Source organism: Panthera leo, chromosome B1 (genome assembly GCF_018350215.1).
Source record: "Panthera leo isolate Ple1 chromosome B1, P.leo_Ple1_pat1.1, whole genome shotgun sequence".
NCBI lineage: Eukaryota > Metazoa > Chordata > Mammalia > Carnivora > Felidae > Panthera > Panthera leo.
In genome coordinates this window covers 135317722-135339074 of record NC_056682.1, presented here as the reverse complement: position 1 = coordinate 135339074, position 21353 = coordinate 135317722, and the positions used below count along the sequence as shown (strand labels likewise).

Sequence of the window (21353 nt, the reverse complement as noted above, 5' to 3'; positions counted from 1 at the left end):
CTCTCTCTTTCCCTGAGTCAGGGAACCTCACCCGAGACCTTAGTTCCCAAATAAAGCCTTTGACTGCTAAAATTTTTTAGCTTCTGACTCCTATCTTTACCCTGCCTTACACCTGACCCTAACAAAACCTGTATTTCTCTATTCTTCCAATACCAACCAACACACAAGAATGATTGCCACAAATAGCCATGTCCTAATTACATCATTTCACTGTTGATCACATGTAGCCTATTTTAAAAAATACCTTTGGGGAAGAGTAAGAGAAGAAATGCTATTCTTAACAGTTAGTTATCTAATACATTTTATAAATCCATCCAAAATATTGACAATATTTTGAATATACTGCCCTTTATTCTGGGGAAATAAGTTAGTAAAGTGAATAATTTTGCACAGTACAACTCAGTTTACCATATTTTTCCTATATTAGTTTCATCCTCCTCTTAGAGGGAATGCCATCTAATGATATATATAAAACTATATAAAATACTACTTTAAACAAATTGGCCCTGACCCCCTGATGATGTACAGATGACTGCTCCCTAGGTCTGTTGATTTTTTTCAAACATGCTATAATAAAGCCTAACTCTGTTTTGGGGAAACAAATCTAAAAAAAGCACTGACTTTTCTTTCAGACCAGAGGATCAAGCATACCCAGCTGTTATTCTCATTCTGCTCATCTCTTTACATGTTTTGCAGTTAACATCTCAACTAGAGCTGGGGAACAAAAGTATAAGCTATACAACTGAAATCTCCCAGTTCAGATATTTAAATAGCAGGCTTAGAGCATTTGGAGATGAACATTAAATATAAAAACTATTTTACTTCAAATGTCTAGGCTTTTGAATCTAACTGCTTAAACAGAAAATACAATCTTATAAGAAAAAGAATTTTCTATAAATGAAGGGTATAAAGTTTCATTTTGTTACTTAACTTCCTCCTACAAAGTATAGGAAACATTCTAAAAATCACAATTTGGATTGGGCAAGATGTTCTAGGCAGGGAAGTGCAGCACCCAGACTTGGGATTCAAGAAAATACAGATTACTTTGCAGCTTTATTTTTTTTCTGAAATTATATAAAAGAAAGTTATTCTACAGTCATCCCAAGACACTTTTGTTGACTTTGCTAAAAAACCAAAATTTAGGACTTCAAAAAAATGGGGGAGAAAAGAGACCCATTAAGTAATTACACTTAATTATATTTAAAGAAATGGATTTGGAATTGCTTTTTTTTTTTTAAGTTTATTTATTTTTGAGAGAGAGAGGAGAGAGAGAAGGGCAGGCAGAGAAAAAGGAGAGAGAATCCCAAGCAGGTTCTGCACTGGCAGCGCAGAGCCCCACACAAGGTTCGAATCCACGAACTGAGAGATCATGACCAGAGCTGAAATCAAGAGTCAGACACTTAACCGACTGAGCCACCCAGGCACTCCTGGATTTGGAATTCTAATATAATTACATTTAAAGAAACTGATCAAGAATTTCCAATACAAATGTTTCATGGATCATGTTTCTACTTAACGTGTTAAACATAATATAAATGTCATTAAGAGGTAACAACGAAACTTGTCAAAACTTAATGAAACTTGGGTATTATTTTATATTTATTTTCTATTTTTAAAAAGTTATTTTTAATTTTTTTTAATGTGTATTTATTTTTGAAGGAGAGAGAGACAGAACATGCAGGGGAGGGATAGAGAGAGGGGGACACAGGATCCAAAGTGTGCTACAGGGTCTGCGCTGTCAGCACAGAGCCCGATGTGGGGTTCAAACCCACAAACCGTGAGATCATGAACTGAGCTGAAGTCGGACGCTTAACTGACTAAGCCACCAAGGCGCCCCTATTTTTTTTTTTTTTTTTTTTTTTACTTTACTTATTTTGAGAGAGATAGAGACAGCACGAGTAGGGGAGGAAAGAGAGAATCCCAAGTAGGATCCACACGGCCAGTGCAGAGACCAGTGTGGGGCTTGAACTTACAAAACTGTGTTGATCATGATCTGAGTCAATACCAAGTGTGGCACTTAACCAACTGAGTCACTGAAATGCCCCTATTTTCTGTTTTTTTAAAGTAGGCTCCATACCTAACACGGAGCTTGAACTCACAACCCTGGGATCAAGAGTTGGATGCTCTACTGACTGAGCCAGCCAGGCGCCCCAAATTATGTAATTATAAATTTTGAAAATAAACCTCTGCCAATCATGGTAATAAAACCAGTGGCCGGCTAAGAATAAACAAATTGAAATGTATGACAGAGCTCAGAAGCAGACACATGCTTGTATTAGGAACCTAGTGTATGATGAAGGTCAGAAGAAAGGATGACAAACTGACTTCTACCTAAAGCCATATACAAAGGTGGATTCAAGGTAGATTAAAGACCGAATAATGAGAGATAAAACTATAAAGAGAAGAAAACAAATGAGGATATCTTTATGAATTGGATAAGAATTTCTTAAGCATAAATTCAAAACTACATTGCATATGCAAAAATAAAATGTCATCATATGAAAGATTAAATATTTTGGCTCAGCAAAGAAGATGATGAACCAAGCAAAAAAGCGAGATAATTAATGGAAGAAGATACTTGAAATGTCTAAAACCACAGGGATTGTAATTTAGAATTAAAAAAAAAAAAAGAAAAATATAGCAATCCCAATTAAAAAAAGATATGAACAAGCAACCTGGAAGGCCAAATGTAAAGAAATGTTTTAATTTACTTAATAATCAAAGAAATGAAGACCAAATAAGGAAATGTCACTTTATACCTCTTAGCTTAGTTATAAGCAGCAAGTTAGGAAATGCCCTGTGTTCCTGGACATGTGAGTAAGACACATATACATGACTTCAGGAAAAACAGACTGGTAGAGGACCTAAAGGCAGTGTATGGGTTTGTTTTTTTTTTTTTCATTTTTTAAAAATTCAGGTATAATTGACATATAATGTTACATTAGTTTCAGGTGTATAATATAATGATGCAACAATTCCATACATTACTCAGTTCTCATCACGATAAGTGTACTCTTGATCCCTTTCACCTACTTCACCCACCCCACCCCCTCCTCCTCTGGTAACTACCTGTTTGCTCTATACATTTAACAGTCTGCTTTTCTGTCACTTTTCTTTGTTCGTTTGTTTTGTTTCTTAAATTCCACATGTGACTGAAATCACATGGTATTTCACTTAGCATGATACCTTCTAGATCCATCCATGTTGTTGCAATGGCAAGATTTCATTTGTTTTTATGGCTGAGTAATATTCCATTGTACACACACACACACACACACACACACCACCTTCCTTATCCATTCGTCCATCGATGGACACTTGGATTGCTTCCATATCTTGACTATTGTAAACAATGATGCAGTAAAGGCAGGGGTTCACATCTTTTCAAATCAGTGTTTTCATTTTCTTTGGGTAAATACCCAGTAGTAAAATTCCTGGATCATGTATTTCAATTTTTAAATTTTTTGATCAACCTCCATACTGTTTTCCACAGTGGCTGCATCAGCTTGCATTCCCACAATAGTGGACAAGGGTTCCCTTTACTCCACATCTTTACCAACACTTGTTTCTTGTGTTTTTGATTTTAACCATTCTGACAGGTGTGAGGTGATATCTCATTGTGGTTTTGATTTGCATTTCTCTGATGGTTAGTGATGTTGAGCATCTTTTCATGTGGCTGCTAGCCATCTGTGGGTCTTTGGAAAAATGTCTACTCATGTTCTCTGCCATTTTTAATTGTGTATGTATACAGACACACATACATGTGTATATGCATATATATCTATGTATGTGTATATACATACACATATATATGTAGACACATACATATTTGGTGTTTAGTTGCATAAGTTCTTTAGATTTTTTGGATATTAACCTCTTATCAGATATATCATCTACAAATATCTTTTCCCATTCAGTAGATTGTCTTTTTGTTTTGTTGATGGTTTCCTTCGCTATACAAGAAGATTTTTATTTTGGTGTAATCGCAGTAGTTTAATTTTACTTTTTGTTCCCTTTCCAGAGGAGACATATCTAGAAAAATGTTTCTACAGAGGATATCAAAAGAAATTATTGCCTCTGTTTCCTTTCAGGAATTTTATGGTTTCAGATCTTACATTTGTCTTTAACTCATTTTGAATTTATTTTTGTATATGTTGTTAGCAACTGGTTCAGTTTCATTCTTTTGCATGTGCCTGTCCAGTTTTCCCAACATCATTTGTTGAAGAGAGAGCCTTTTCTCCATGGTATATATTCTTGCCTCCTCTGTCATATTGACCATATAATCATGGGTTTATCCGGACTCTCTAGTCTGTTCCACTGATGTATGTGTCTAGTTTTTTACCAGTACTATACCGTGTTGCTTACTACAGCTTTGTAGTATATCTTGAAGTCTGGGATTGTGATACCTTTAGATTTGTTCCTTTTGAAGATTATTTTGGCTGGTATTTTATAATACTTCTGTATTTAGTTAAACTAAGACCAAAAAAAATTGCTGTTTTATATAAGAACTATACATTTACATTAAGATAACTAAAATCTGGGGCGCCTGGGTGGCTCAGTCAGTTGAGCATCTGACTCTTGATTTCGGCTCAGGTCAAGATCCCAGGGTTATGGGATCAACCTCCACACTGGGCTGGGCAATGAGCATGGAACCTGCTAGAGATTCTTCCTCTCCCTCTGCCCTTTTTCCCCACTCTCTCTCTAAAACAAAACAAAAAAAAATTTTTTTTAAGAAAACTGAAATCAAATACTTAAATAAAAACCATTTCATTTCTTAAGTTTCAACTGAACCACATTTAAATCAGATACAAGTAGGTATTTTTTCTAAAGTGATTCTTAGCCATTTCTCAATCTAGCCTTTTAAATTCCCTTTAATCGTGACACTTAAAAATTCCTTTAAAAAGATTTTATCTGCTCTGCAAGTAACAAGAAAAAAATTTACATGTGTAGGAATATTGGGCTAAAACTTTTAAAAACCATTTGTGATTCTTAGAATGGTACAATGTCTGGATAGACTTCATCACCTTGGGAATGAAGGAGTGACTTTTAGCCAGTGATGGTGATTTGGCACGTATAATAAACCTTAAGGAAACAGGATCTGGCTCACAGAGAGAAGAGCCAGACCACCAACTTCCCTCAGATCCAGAAAGATCTCCAGTATTAGAGAGAAAAAAGGAAATAAAACTGGGTTATTACGTCAAAATAAATTATGCAGCTTTTAATGACAAATCTGAACTTCTTCTAATTCTCAGACAAGACTACCAACAATCTCCATTAACAAAAACTCACACTGGGAATACCAACATGGTTCTGTAGTGGTCAATAACCTAGATTTGGCTTTAATAAAGGAGAGCAACTTCTATTAGTACTTTGGAGTCATTACCACTTTGCCATAATCTCCCTCCCATTCTTTCTATGGCTATATAATAAGAACTATGGTTCGAACTGACGACTTTTGCAGTATAATATTCTGAATTAAGAGTAAATTATAGTATAGGGAACCTGGGTGGCTCAGTCGGTTGTGCATCTAACTCTTGATTTCACCTCAGGTCATGGTCTCACTGCGTGTGACTTAGGACCCCGCATCAGGCTCCACACTGACAACAGAGCACCTGCTTGGGATTCTCTCTCTCCTTCTCTGTCTGCCCCTCCCCTGCTTGTGTGTTCATCTCGCTCTCTCTCAAAATAAATAAATATAAACTTAAAAAAACCAGAGTAAATTATAAAGTATCATCCATTGTGCCAGGTAGATCCTTGGGATATAGTGGTGAATATCAGTAACAATTAGCACACATGGCGTTTACCACTTGTTCTGAAATGACAACCCTTTTAAGAATGACATGGTATCTGATCTCACAGAGCTTAGTCTGGGTGTGATACAGGCGAAGCATGGGATACCAGTGAAGCACAAGGCACTAGGGGAAAAGTACAGCAGGGACCCTAACCTAGCTGCATGATGGCAGGGCTATGGAGAAGAAAAGCGTCAGGGAAGGTAAAGTACACTTGTAAAAGATTTTCAACAATAGGGGAAAAAATAAAAAACAAATGAAATTCACTGGCCCATGCACAGGCTATTCTAGCCAATCAGGTTTGTGCAGCTTTGTTCTCTGCATGTTAATTCTTCACACGAAAACTTTTCTACACATTGGTTTGTAATCAGTTTTTCCAAGTGGAAAACACCAGCCATTCTGCCCTTGAATCATTTTGAGAGTCTGAAGGGACAGCAATTAGTAGCCAGTGCTGGAGTTAATCCCTAAGGAACTTTTGTTTCCTGCCTCTGCATCAGTTTTTGTCTAGGAAATACACTTAAAATCCACAGCCAAGTATAATGCTAGATATTCCCACAGAAATTTATTCATTTATTTCCTACCACAAAATAGTATAATGAGTACTTTACAGATGAAGAAACTGAAGTTCAGAAAGGTTAAAGAAACTTGCCAAAAAGACCCAATAACTAGAATTAGCTGAAATCTGAATTCAGGATATGTTATTCCAAGTCTAGTACTTTCCCTATTAAATGGAAGCTGTCTCTTTGTTGTGAAATAATTTTATTTATGAAAGCAACTGTGATTTTATTTTCTAGCTATTCCTAGCAATGATAGTACTATTTGTTCTTCCCTAAAACATTTGGACAAAATTATCCCAAGTATTTTCATCCCCAGGAAGTTAAAAACACACACATGCACAAAGCCCATGTTTACTCTGTGTATCTTCCACCAAGGGTGTAACCAGACTAGCAACGAGAAACATGATTCATGAGTAATATCTTGGCAGAAAATTCTTAGTATCTCTATAGATACATCTGACACATAAGGGAAATGCCACCTACACCTAACTACATTTTCTTTTCCTTTGAGCTTTTTATTCTCTTTAATTGAAGTGTTCCCTAATCCTCACACCATGCACTCAACCACATAACCCCAAATGTAGAATAATATTCAGAATATTAAGGAAATAATTTCCTGGTAGGATTCATCAAAGAAAAATACAAATAAATGAATATTATTAGCAATTACAGACAACAATATATTATGTTACTTAACATGTTCTGAGCAATTTTTCTCATTAAAGAGAAACTAGGAGATAATAGCCATAGAAAAAATTTATTCCAACATCAATAGAAACCATTCATCTCATTTCTTCTGTGAATAAAATACTTTTTTTTTTTTTTTAATAAGGTGACACTTTGACTTAAAAGAAATTCAATCCCATAGAGGAATGACATCATATGGTATTTGTCTTTCTCTGACTTACTACATTGCACATCTGGAACTAATATTATACTGTCTGTTAACAAAATGGAATTTACATAAAACTTAAAAAGTAAAAATAAAAAAGAGAAACTCAAGTGTCATAAAGTATTTTCCCTATAAATGTAAATGTGAAGTATTTCCGCCTTGTCTAACTGTTTTTACCTTGTTTCTAGGCTAAGCTAAGTGGTGTGGTAAGGCCAGCTCATACCAGTTTACCTGAGCCGATGGCTAAATTTTCAGATTATTGTGAAAAGCCAGTTGTCAAACCATTAATAGACTGAAACCAGCCATGGTGAGAATATTTATACCAAAGAAATCAACATATGCTAAAAATCAGTGTTTCTTGGGGCTTTTTACTAGATGGCACAGTTAAACACTAATCAGCCCACCACTGTGTTCACACCTCACTAGCACTTCAGAAGCTTATATTTTATTTACTTCATTATGTCTCTTCTTTTTCTCTTTCAGTTTGATTTTGCACTTTTATTTATGTTTTCCCAAGGCCTAGCCCTGAAGATATTTAGACTTAACCTCAAAAAGTTAGGATATTATGACTAAGGATCTAAATTAAAAATACTCTTTCACCAAAATACTCTCACAGGAAATGTTTCCCTAAATCCTTATCTGATTGGCCTGATTTAACATACTCTGCTACTTTAAGGGCAAAGTCTCTATTCTTTGTGGAGTTGCTAAGAGCAAGTTATTATTCCCTGATATGAATATTGTGCTTAGTTTATTCATGTGTTTCTCACAAAACATAAATTTAGTATCAATACTAAAATATCTATTGTTTTTTGTCTAAGAAAATAATAGATTATATACAGTGTTGTATGTTCAGAGACCTTTTGCATTAAGTATGAATCAAATTATGCAAAAAAAAAAAAAAAAAAAAGAGGATATAATCTATTAGTCCGCTTTTAAGAAACAAAGCTAAGAGGTTGTAACTTCTGTAAAGGCAATGAGAACTAAATTAGAACGTTTAAATGTTCTCAGTATGTGATGTAAAATTTCTGGCAGATTCATAAAAATACTGCAGCACTGATGGAAAAGCAATAGACTTGCAAGAGTCAAGGATGGTAGTAAAAGCGTTCTGGAGTCAGTAAGACAAGGGTGTTCAACTCTGTCCCTCCACTCAGTATCTATTCGACCTCAGGAAAATTAATCAAACTACCATTAAGCCACGTTTCCTTTAACTGTGAAATGGATATAACTATGGTACTGGCTTTATAGTGCTGTTAAAAAGGAATGTCAGAATACATGTCGTGTGACTATCACATAAGTAGATAATCAATGTCTAGTTATTACATAATTAGAATTAGTTATAGCTAAACTAGCGAATGACTCTGAATTACAAAAAAATTATTTTAATGAACAAAGTTAGAGCCTATCTGTTCCAAATTGTTACATCTAGTGTGTGAGAAATATGGTGGGGATTAGAGCTCAACCTCCCTTCTACCCTGTTTCTATAATGTGCCTGCATGTATTATAGAGGCTATAAATCAAATGGCAGGGTTTCCAGGCTCCTATGTGAACAGGTGCTTGTTGTAATTTAGGTTGAGCCAATCAAACTTACTTGCCCAAATTCTGAAAGGCAAGAGTGAAGCAGAGACCACACTCTTGCTGACATTTACATTTTTACCTGCAGTGTTAGCAGAGATCTCTGTATCCAGTAGGGAGGCAGGGTATGACACATCCATTTGGCTGGCCCATAATACTGACCATACAGCAATACATGTCTGTAGAGCAAACAGCAGTAGAGGTAGCTTCCTAAAATGGCACTGAGAGGGAGTATTCCAGAGGTAAGGCTGGCAAACTTTTTTCTGTTAAGGGCCAGATAATCAATATTTTACCATGTGCAACAATTCAACACTGTCATCGTGGTGTGAAAGGAACGATAAGTGATAGGTAAATGATAAGTGTGGTCATGTTTTAATAAAACTTTATGCATGAACACCGAGATTTGAATCTCATATAATTTTTAGGTGCCACAAAACATTCTTTTTTATCCATCCATTAGAAAATATAAAAACCATTCTTAACCAGAGGGTCACACATAAACAGTTTTGAGCAGATGTTGCTTATAGGCCATAGTTTGCTAATCCTTTCAACTGTATCTGGATCTACAGAAAAAGCAGATCCGTGGATGGTCCAGCTCTGCGGTAGAGCACTAGGAAAGGTTTGCAAAGGTCAAGACCTATAGCCTAAATCTGTTTGTTCAGCCCCTTCCTTCTCTCTGTAAGCCATGAAAAACCTGCAATAAGTATCTTCCTGCTGTAACGGGCTAGCACGGATTCTGTTCTTTGCAACTAAATCCTGACTGATTTATAGTGCTACAATACAACCTTAAATATCCAGGGTTCCAATGGTCAATTATTTCATAAATGTCATTTTTATAGTTATATGAATCAGGATCAAAATGACAAATTATTGCTCTTTGCTGATAATGTCTCTTAAGCCTCTCAACATGGGTCTCAGTTTTTACAAGGTACAAGAATTAATTCTATATTGCCTACTAGAAGACCTCATTTATTTGCTTAATAATCTATTCAACAAATATTTACTAAGCAACCACTATGTGCCAGGCTCTAGGTGCTAGGAACACAGAGGGGGAAGAGAAGCCTACTATGTGTCCTTTTGGAGTTTAAATTCTGGTAGGGAAGAGAAAAAAAAATCAATACATAGGCCTGGTAGTGAGATGGCTATGAAGAAAAATAAGTAAGCTTTGAAAACAGAATGTTCCCAAGGTTGCTGTTGGAGTCTGCATGGTCAAGGAATGCTTTTCTTAAGGGTGAACGCCAGAACAGAAATCTGAATGAGGGAGTGATCCATAAGGATTTCTAGAGGAAGAATTTTCCAGGCTGAGGGAAAAGCAAAATCAAAGGCTCAAGGTAAGAACGTGCTTAGCATGGCTGAAGAACTGTAATGAGGCCAGTCTGGCTAAGGCACAGCAAGAGGAGGAAAATGCTAAGCCGTCAATTGTCTGCATTGTGATTCAGGATTTACTTCTCATTAGCTGCCTTACATCAACTGATGCCAAGGTGACAGCTCTGTGAACCACCTCCTCCACTCTGCTGCTTCTCCCCACTGTTTTCTGCATAAAAAGTGTATCTGTGTCTTTTCCTCCAGCCTCACCTTGCCTACCACTCTGTAGTCCAGAGGCCATGGGCTTTGCAGGAGTTCAGTGCTGTTATTCAAGATGTTTTCACAGTTCCTCAACTTGTTCTAAAGTTCAGTGTCTACCAGATCTTCTTGCATGCTGAGGCTTGGGACTGTGGTTTTCTCATTTCACCAGAGTTCAGAGATTTCTTCCCTATTCTTTATTTAGTTTGTTCAATTGCCATTAGGGAGAATAGTTTTGTCTATTGTAGATAAATTTAGACATATTTGTTAAGAGTAGGTACATCTAGGAGCGTCTGGGAGGCCTAGTCAGTTGAGCATCTGACTCCGGATTTTGGCTCAGGTCAAAATCTCAGTTTTGCAAGATCGAGCCGACGTCAGGCTCTGTGCTGACAGCGTGGAGCCTGCTTGGGATTTTCTGTCTCCCTCTCTCTCTGCTCCGCCCCACATGCACTCTCTCTCAAAAATACATAAACTTAAAAAAAAAAAAAAACAAAACTATGTACATCTGTAAATGAGGAGAACTTAAATTTCTCAATTCCCTTTTCTTTTTTTTTTTTTTTTTTCCAATTCCTACATTTTTTATTTCAATCAACAGACTTTCCTATTTGAAAATCTAGATCACTGAGGTGCCTGGGTGGCTCAGTCAGTTGAGCATCCACCTTTGGCTCAGGTCATGATCTCACAGTTTGTGAGTTTGAGCTCTGTGTCAGGCTCTGTGCTGACAGCTCAGAGTCTGGAGCCTGCTTCAGATTCTGTGTCTCCCTCTCTCTCTGCCTCTCCCCTGCTCACACTCTGTCTCTCTCAAAAATAAATGTTAAAAAAAAAAACAAAAACAAAAACAAAAAAAACTGGTTCACTGAGGTCTATAGATTATAGATCACTGAGATCAGTAAACAGATAACTCTTGTTTAAAACATTTTTTAAAATGTATATCAAAGTATCTAAAAGAAATACAAAACTAGAGGGAAACCTGGGTGGCTCAGCTGGTTAAATGTCCAACTCTTGATCTCAGCTCAGGTCTTGATCTCAGGGTCATGAGTTCAAGCCCTGCATTTGGCTCCACACTGGGCATGGTGCCTACTTAAAGACAGAGAGATAAATAGATAGATAGATAGATAGATAGATAGATAGGACTGGAAACTACAATAAATTTCCACCATACTTAGATTCAAGCTAAGAAATGATAAAGGCAAATTGGTGTCAAATCCAAATGAATACCCAGTGAGAAGAGAATAAGTAAAAGGTCAAAACAATACAATATATGTTAAGTAAATATAGCATTATTACTTTCAAGAACAGAAGTCTGGTTATGTTAATAAAGGCTTACTTTGGTTTCTGATTCAAGTAATAGTCAAAATGTCTTGTACCTACTATAGAAATGATTTGGATAAAAGTACTCTTCTGAATCATCTAAAGGTTCTTTAAAAATGTCAGTTCTTTTAAACAAGTAAAACATCTTCCTCAATCTCAGTTAAATAATTCAGTAAGCCCTTTCCCCATAAGTGTAAAGTTGAGTTTAGCTCTTACTAAATTATCAAAAACACTGAATTAGTGAGTTCAAGTAATTACAAAGCAAGCGTGCAAAAATTTTGTATGTGTTCACTTTTATTTTCTTATTTATGAATACTTTCTATATACAAGTACTCTGCTAGGTGTTAGTAATAGATAAGTACCCTTTAGGGAAACACGGTTAAGCTAAAAGTTATTACAGAAGTGGTAACTGCTAAAATAAACAGTAAATAAGTAAACAAGAACTATCAATATAAAAGGTGACATTTGAACTAAGTCTTAGAAACGGAGCAGGAGTTCATTCAGCTGACAATGGGCCAGACTTTAGTTACAGCAAACAGACGGTATGTACAGAAGAGAAGGCACAAGACATGCTTATGTGTCCTTCTAGTAGCCCGGCATAGTTGGAGCACAGGGTGAATGTCGGGAAAAACTGGTGAGCCTTGCACAGAATAGGTAGACATGGGCAGATCATAAAAAACCTGACACACTAGGAGAACAAAAACTCTTATTAAGCAGGATGATAAAATATGTTGAGAAAATATGTCTGAACACAAAGTGTGGAATGGATACTTTAATGATCCTTCAGTAATAAAGGCAGTGCCAATGGAGGGAGGGGTGAGGAGCAATGGCATGGGAAAGAAAACATGAGAAATGTCACCAACACAGTGTTATCATGTGAATATATGATATCATGTGAATATATGATATGATATAATATATCATATAACATGTGATATATGATAACACAGTGTTATCATACTGGAAGACAGGATGTCTTTCGGTATCAGAGGGAACAGAGGAAAACAACTGAGATTCCTAGCCTGAGTAATGAATAGGAGTGTCATTAGCTAAGTTAGGAAATACAGTAAAGAAGAAAGAAATTAGTGGGAAAGGGGTGCCTGGTGGCTCAGTTGGTTAAGCATCTGACTTTTGATTTTGGCTCAGGTCATGATCTCCCAGTTCACGGGATCAAGCCCCAAGCTGGGTTCTGTACTGGCAGCACAGATCCTGCTTAGAATTCTGTCGCTTACATCTCTCTTTCTGCCTCTCCCCCACTTGTGCTCACTCTCCCTCAAAATAAATAAAGAAACTTAAAAAAAAAAAAAGAATTAGTAGGAAAAACAAAGAGAGACAAATTTGGCCATGGTGGAATATAAGGGCTAGGAGAAAATGTTAACCAAAGCACACACCCAGGACTTGGGTTCAGAAGAGGAAAATGCAGATGCACACACCCAAATAACACATCCCAAACAAGAAGTACTATACCACATAATAATCAAAGATCTTTTTTTAAAAAATTTTAATGTTTTATTATTTATTTTTGAGAGAGAGAGGCAGAGCATGAATGGGGGAGGGGCAGAGAGAGAGGGAAACACAGAATCTGAAGCAGCTCCAGGTTCTGAGCTGTCAGCACAGAGCCTGAAGCAGGGCTTAACTCACGAATCGCAAGATTGTGACCTGAGCTGAAGTCGGATGCTTAACCAATTGAGCCATCCAGGTGCCCCATAAGCAGAGATCTTCAATTATAGTGACTATGAAGCTGTTTTCTATTTTCTAAATGGTAAAAACTTTTAGGCATAGCTACAAAACTTTTTTAAAAAAAGCATTTTTAGTCATGGAAGATTTTTTGGAGTTTAAAATATGCATTGTGTAAAAAAAAAAAGATACTGAAAAGACTATACAATAAAAAGTAAATATGCCACCAATGGCCTCCCTAGAGTCAATCTTCATTACCAATTTCTTGAATGTCTTTGCAAAGATATGTTTATACATGTGCAAGCATAAAAATGTATACATTCTACTCATGCTCCTTTAAGTAGCCAATGATAGCACCAGAAATCTAGTCAATTAAAAATGACGTTTTGCAGGGCACTTGGGTGGCTCTATCGGTTGAGTGTCTGACTTAGGCTCAGGTCATGATCTCATGGTTTGTGGGATTGAGACCTGCTGACAGCCTGGACCCTGCTTTGGATTCTCTGTCTCCCTCTTTCTCTGCCCCTCCCCATGCTTACACTCTTTCTCTCTCTCTCAAAAATAAATTAACATTTAAAAAAATGGTGTTTTGGGGTGCATGGGTGGTCAGTTGGTTAGGCATTCTGGTGACTTTGGCCCAGGTCATGATCCCACAGTTGAGTTCAGGCCCAGTATAGAGCTCTGTGCCGTAAGCAGAATCCACTTGAGAGTCTCCCTCTCCTCTCTCTACCCCTCCCCCTCTTGCACATGCTCTGTCTGTCTCTCTCTCTCTGTCTCTCAAAATAAACATTTTTTTAAAATGGTGTTTCTACTCACAATTTGTAATTTTTGCCAATAAATTTAATTCCAAAACAAAACCCCACAAATTTCTCTTCCCATACACTGAACTTTAGGGAATTCCTTGGATAACAGGTTCTGAAAGTGTGAGCACAATAAGGCTCATTCCCAATGGTACTTTACTCAAGACTCGCAATCTGGGCTCCAACTGGAAAGGGTGGGGGGCGGGGGGAGATAACGAATCATTCTCTAATTCAGAACATTTTGCCAACATGGATAGCCTAGGTCCACCAATCATCCCACACATGAGGGATTTCTAACCCTGCTTGGACACTGGAATCAACTAGGGACCTTTAAAAAAGATTTTGATGCCCAGGACATAACCCATTTAACCCAAAATCTCTGGGGCTGGAGCCCAGGCATTTTTTCTTTTTCAGTTTCCCTAGTTGATTCTAACATGCACCCAGGATTGAGAACCACTAACCACAGACACTAAAATCAGATTTTAAGGAGGCTGCCTTCAGCTTTTTAATCTTGTTACTAGATAACGTTCAAATACGGGAAATAAGCTTTTAAAATTCTTTGGGGCAAAAGTGACTCGACATCATCGAGTGTTCCCAACACAGGACAAGGTGACACAGGAGATGTCCTAGTGCAGCGCTCCACAGTCTCCAACTCACATTCTCTGGACGAGGCTGGCAGTTCAGGATGAATCTGCTCTAACCGCATTATGGAGAAACAAGATCGAACGCCAGAAATCTCTGTGGATCAGGAAAAGGCTCCACTTAGAGACAACCAAACTTGTATTTAAATTCAATAACTTAAATCCAGATACAATGACCACTGCTTGGCTGCAAGAAATCAGAAGTGAATTGACAAATCAAACTCCCAAGAAGTGGCATAGCCAAGAACTCCTTTCAGAGGGACCACGGCCACATGGAAGAGCTTAGGTCCGTGTTGTCCAACATGGCAGCCACTAGTTATATGTGGCTATTTTAAACTTAAATTCAAACCAATTTAATTAAATAAAAAATACTATTTGTCAGATGCACCAGCCTCATCTGAAGTACTCAACAGCCATATGTGGCTAGTAACTACCATATTAGAACCAAATGTCACAGAAGGATATATTAGACAGTGCTGGCTTGGGGTAAATGAACCTCTGAAACTGCATATTCAATCTGTGGACATACACAGATTCTAGGAAGACGGTCTATGACTTTTATTTGATTCTCAAAGGAGACCATCTACGATTCAGTTGTCAGTGGCCCAAGCCCACAGGGGGTAGGAAAGAGCTCTTCTTCCAAAGAGTTACCTCTTATAAAAAGCATTTATTAACAGTAGCACTTCCCGCCCACAGACATAACCTTTCAACCATCACGTTAAGACAAGTGGGACTATGATTAGTACAAAATGTTCTTCCACTTCATGATGTTGTCATGATCCTGGGGCTTCACTGCTTTCTCTGAAGAGCAAAACTAACTGTAAACCACAACCAGAAAGATATACCTCTTTTGCTTTATTCACCATCTCCAAGCTAGTGGTATAGCCGAGATTCTTTACCTGCCTTTCAAACCCAAATCCTTGCTTTTGCAGCAAAAGGAATCACAACAAAGTATTACTTATAGAAAGCTAATTCCACATCTCACAGACAAACAGAAACAACAGCCTTACAACAGCAACTACAGAATGCTGTTCCATAGAAGAACTCCAAGGACACCGACATAAACCTAAGATTTAATGCTTAACATGTCATTAGGAACTTACACAAAAAACAAAGTCAAGGATCTCCTAGGTGAGCTCCCATTACGGATAAACCATCTGGGTTTGAAAAAATGAACAAACACTTCTAAATAGACTGCATGTCATGATGTGATGGCTGCCTATTCAGCTACACTCAATTTCTAGGATAAAATCAACTGTTCAACTAATTTAAAAACCTATCAGCTCTCACTGTGATTCACTGTTCCTAATACATCCCTGAAAAAGACAACCTCCCTGAATATCTTTGTATCTTAAGTCAAATAAAAATGACTGAAAGAAGGTATGCCCTTTATCAGGGAAGGAAAGACCCATCTAAACCAAAAGACCTCACATGAACATGAATGAAAGTAGAAGGCAAAACATATCCTCAATGTAAGACAAGACCAAAGCCTGTCTTATAAATTATGTAGGCCTGATGTGTGAACTATAAGGTCTGTGTTTATCAACATTTCATATTCACATATTATTAAACTAAGTATTTAAAAACCACTAAACTGGCAGTTTATTATCAAGTGAAACCTATATTTATCATGTCCCTGGCAATCCGTTACTAGGTTATTTATTACAGAAAAGGGGTTGGCAAATTATGGCCACGTGCCACATCTGTCCGCATCCTGTTTTGTGAGTCTTCTTGGAACAGAGCTACATCACTCATTTATGTATTGTGCATGCCTGCTTTCATATTACAAGAACAGAGTAGCTACAACAGAGATCACATGATCTAAAATATAGACTAGTCCTTCACGAGAAAAAGTCTGCTGATCTCTGAATTTGAGAAATCACTTATGATTACACAAAATCTAACACAAGTTTATAGCACTCAATTCATTATGGACAAAAAATGGAAACAATCCAAATGTCCTTCAACAGGTTAATGGATATGCAAACGGTGGCACAGTCATCCAACTCAATAATAAAAATGAATAAATTATCGATGCATACAATAGCTTGGATGATTCTCAAGGGCATTATGCTGCATGAAAGAGCCAGTCTCAAAAGATTTACTTGCTGTATGATTCCATTTACATGACATTCTTGAAAAGGGAAAGCTAAATTGATGAAGACAAATTTGTGGTTGCCGGGCATTAAAGGTGAAGGGAGAGACTATAAAGGGACAGGACAAGGAAGTTTTCAGGGTAATGAAACCATCCTACTACTAGTGGTAGTAGTTACACTAATCAGTATATGTACCAGAATTCATAGAGCTGTATACCAACTGAAGAAAGATAAATTGTATTTTATAATAATTTTAAAAAATAAAAATTTTATGGATTAGCATAAAGAAAAACAATAAACGAACAAAACAGTCTCTTAAAAATTCAGGGCAAAGAATGAGAGTTTGCCATAGAAGATCAGATCAAAGAGAGTGGTCTGGGTCATGATATTCTCAGGTTTATTCCTGGTTTTACCATTGATTCATTATAAGATATTAAATCAACAACCCATTTCAGTATTCCTCTAGGATTTTGGTGCATACAGTTTGACAGGTGATATCTGAGGATGAATATAAAATCCTCCACACAATATTTCTTCTGTCAAATATGACGTACTCCATGAAGAAATACTGCAATTCAAGTTATCTCAGAGTACCTCCATTTTGCTCTTCAGATTAGCCATAAATAAATATAAAGGTGTGTTTTATATCATAGTTGTCAGACTTTTTTTTACACACTCACATTTTCTCACTCTGTTCTCAAGGCTCTTTCACATCCCCAGCTGTCTAGAAAATCTGGTATCTTATTCCATACATACACCAAAAGAGTACCACGTATGTTTTAGTTCTCTAGACATGCTCTGCAATTTTCTTTCTGGCAACCAGATATGCAGATTACCCATGAGCAGTCTGCAAGCTGCTGCCCAGAATTAATCAGAAGGTAAATCTGGTATCTACAAAATAATTTTCAGGGGAAACCAGGGGTAAGGCTTATCCTTTCACAGGATTAACAATAAAAGCAACTTACAAATTATACATTTTGTAAATGTAGTAAGATAGATTAAAAAAAAATCAAACATGAAAAACTGGAAGATTACGGAGATCTTTGTACCGTTAAGAACATTCAGACGAATTGCTTTCATTGTGTATAATTAACAGACCGTATCAAAAGTTAAAACCTGAAAGACAGAGAACTCAGGAGTGACCACTAATCTATAAATCATTTATATCAATATCAAAGAGAAGAAAAAAATTTTTTGAGAAGAAAACAATTTTAAGGGCAAAATAAATGTTTCATCATGACAGGAAGTACATCTATCCAAAAGTCTCTAGCTTTTTGTGGTGATTTTAAAATGTCAACACATTCTTAGACACTCCTACCTTCATATGGAGGAATCCATCTCCCTTCTGAAAGAGAACTCACTTGTATCATATACAATGTGGAGAGTAACACTATGTAACTTTCAAGACTAGGTCATTAAAAAGCATTCAAGTCCGAGCTCTGCCATTATAATAATTCCTCTTTCAGGTCTATTGTCAGGATTAGAGATAACATATGCTAAGCCTTTTACTTGGTGCCAAAACATTAGAAGCTTAACAAACAGTTTCTAAACAACCATTTACAGTCCTCAAAATCTCCTGGAAGATGTGTATTAAAGATGAAAAAAGTTCATTATGTTGTTATATGAATGAAAGTCACAAACGGCTGAGGTCAAAACAAACCACAAGGAGCATAAAGACCTCTAGAAGAAATTCGTGCTTTCCATCAGGGTGAATCAGGTAAAATGCCATTTTTATTAGGCCAGGAGGAGTAGAGTATCCACAAATTTATATGGTTAAACCTGACAGTTATAAAAAGAAATTGTAGGTGACCACGAAATATTATTGAAGAGGCTTTTTTTTTATTATAAACTAAAATAAATTTGTATTTCACAAATCATGGTATAAGAAAAACTGAAGCCAAATTTGCTACATAATGGTACAGTTTTTAATAGGCATTTTAATATTCAGTTATTAACCCAGCCTCATCTGAGATCAAACAAAAGTTAAGTATATCTGTATCAGCATTCTGTATCAGAAAGATCACTAGGAGGTACTGACAGTGAGGGAAGTGATGCAGAAGAAAGCCTGAAGAATAATTCACAGATTTAGTTTTTAGTGGAATATAAAACCATGTTTTTCAGTGAGCAAGAAACCGCTTTCTCCAATTCAGACAAAAGATGAGTCTTTTAAAAATCAGGAGAATGACTGGAAAATTAGCACCTTGAGAAAAACGCAAATTCCCATTCATTAGAGAGCCAGATACTAGATAGTTGCCATGAAGTGAACATAGAGAAAAGAATGCTATTTTAAATGTTTATTTTTGAGGGCACAAGTGGGGGAGGGGCAGAAAGGGAGACAAGGATCTGAAGCGGGCTCCTTGCTGATAGTGAGGCCTGAACTCAAGAACCATGAGATCATTGGGGCGCCTGGGTGGCGCAGTCGGTTAAGCGTCCGACTTCAGCCAGGTCACGATCTCGCGGTCAGTGAGTTCGAGCCCCGCGTCAGGCTCTGGGCTGATGGCTCGGAGCCTGGAGCCTGTTTCCGATTCTGTGTCTCCCTCTCTCTCTGCCCCTCCCCCGTTCATGCTCTGTCTCTCTCTGTCCCAAAAATAAATAAAAAACGTTGAAAAAAAAAAATTAAAAAAAAAGAACCATGAGATCATGACTGAAGCCAAAGTTGGACACTCACTTGACTGAGCCACACCCAGGTGCCCTGACATTTTAAATACGTCCATGGTAAAAAGGAGAAAACATTATAAGCTCCTGTTATAGTTATTATTTTAAAGGGCAAATTATTCTGACTTAATTAAATTCAATAGTAATGGAAATATTATAAATATCAAATATCTTATGCTTGAAATCATATTTTTACTTATTTATGATACTAAACTTTTAGGTACTTGTTGAATCCTCAAAACAACCCCATGAGAGAAGTACTACTATTACCCACATTACACAGAAGAGAAAATTGAGGCATAGAGAGATTAAGTAGCCCATGCTCACAAGACAAGTATGCAGTACAGCCTTCATTTAATCAGGCTGTTTGGCTCCACAGTTAGTGCTCGTAACAACTTCACTATACCACCTCTCATACTCAATTAACTTCATTGCGTTATCTCTTAGATTAAACTCTATAGGCCTGGATCCAAATATGGTCCATTTTTTGTTACCAACCCTGACAATCAAGGCAGAGGACTGAATTAAAGTAAACTATTATTCTCAGAAATGGTATGAAAAAAATCCTTGACTTTTTAGTCTGTTAACAGTTTTTCACTGATCTTACCTTATCTATAGAATAACAAACATACCACAAACCAAGAAATTATTGAAAAATCATTTGCAAACTTGAACCAAAGATCACTAACAGGGACAAAGACAAACATCTACTGGTTTGTGAAGTATTAATTGATGACCTTGAGCCAGACACAGATATGGAATGGACAAGCAACTGCGGGAATGAAAAGAAACTTGTTTTAAATACCAAATACATGGGCAAAGCCTCAAAGATGATCTATAAGTATTCTGGGGACTGATGTTTCAGAAGTCACTTGATCATTATAATGTTCTACTCTGGGTTTAGCAAACTTTGCCTATTGGCAAAATTCATCCCCAAGACTGCTTTTGTAAATAAATTTACTAGAACATACAGCTATGCTCGTTTGTGTTGTCTAAGGCTGCTTTTGTGCTACAAGAGCAGGGCTGAATAGCTACAACAGAAATTATAGGGGCCACAGAGCCTAATACTATGTAGCCTTTTACAGAAAGTTTGCTGACCTCTGTTACACTTACCAACACTGAACAGAAAATAAATGGAAAAAACATGATCTGATCTCTAAAACAGGGATTCCTGGGGCACCTGGGTGGCTCAGTCAGGTAAGCATCCAACTTTAGATGCCTTCATCATCTCGGGGTTCTTAAGTTCAAGCCCCGCATCGGGTTCTGTGCTGACAGCTCAGAGCCTGCAGCCTGTTTTGGATTCTGTGTCTCCCTCTCTCTCTCTGCCCCTCCCCCTATCTCTCTCAAAAATAAGCATTAAAAATTTTTTTAATGAAAAAATAATTATTATTTGACATGCACGTAAGTTAATATCAAATTTATATATTCTATGGCTAGAGACTTGAAGTTGAAGGGCTACCATGTTTCATCAAATCCAAGATACCACCAACTGTAAGACTTACTATTTTACGTACCAAGAAAAAAACACTGCCAATTAAAAAGATGACACAATTTTCCAGTATCTACTGCAAGATGATTCCAGTGTCAAAATACTGCACATAAGAAAAAAATGTGTATCTTAGAACTGATGAGACATTTCATTCTACAATGATACAAATTCATACATAAAAGGTAATAGGGCTGTGATGCATCTACTGGACAAGATTTTCCACTTTATCACAGGGTTCTAGAAGGGATAAGGAGTTTCTCTGTACCATTTTGCCAATACTTCAAAGAATCAAGAAGTATTAATAGAGAACAAAG

At 36.8% G+C, this 21353-nt stretch overlaps 1 protein-coding gene across 7 annotated transcripts in view; it reads right to left on the bottom strand.

The window, feature by feature from the left end:
• The window catches only part of WDFY3 (WD repeat and FYVE domain containing 3), a 276427-nt gene that overhangs the window by 196882 nt on the left and 58192 nt on the right, over positions 1-21353 (bottom strand). The window contains exon 1 of one of the 7 annotated variants that reach the window (XM_042936005.1): positions 14816-14896. The exons of the other annotated variants lie outside the window; for them this stretch is intronic. The gene's annotated coding sequence lies outside the window, so the exon portion shown is untranslated. Of the gene's footprint in view, positions 1-14815; positions 14897-21353 lie in introns of those variants that run through there. 7 annotated transcript variants of the gene reach the window in all.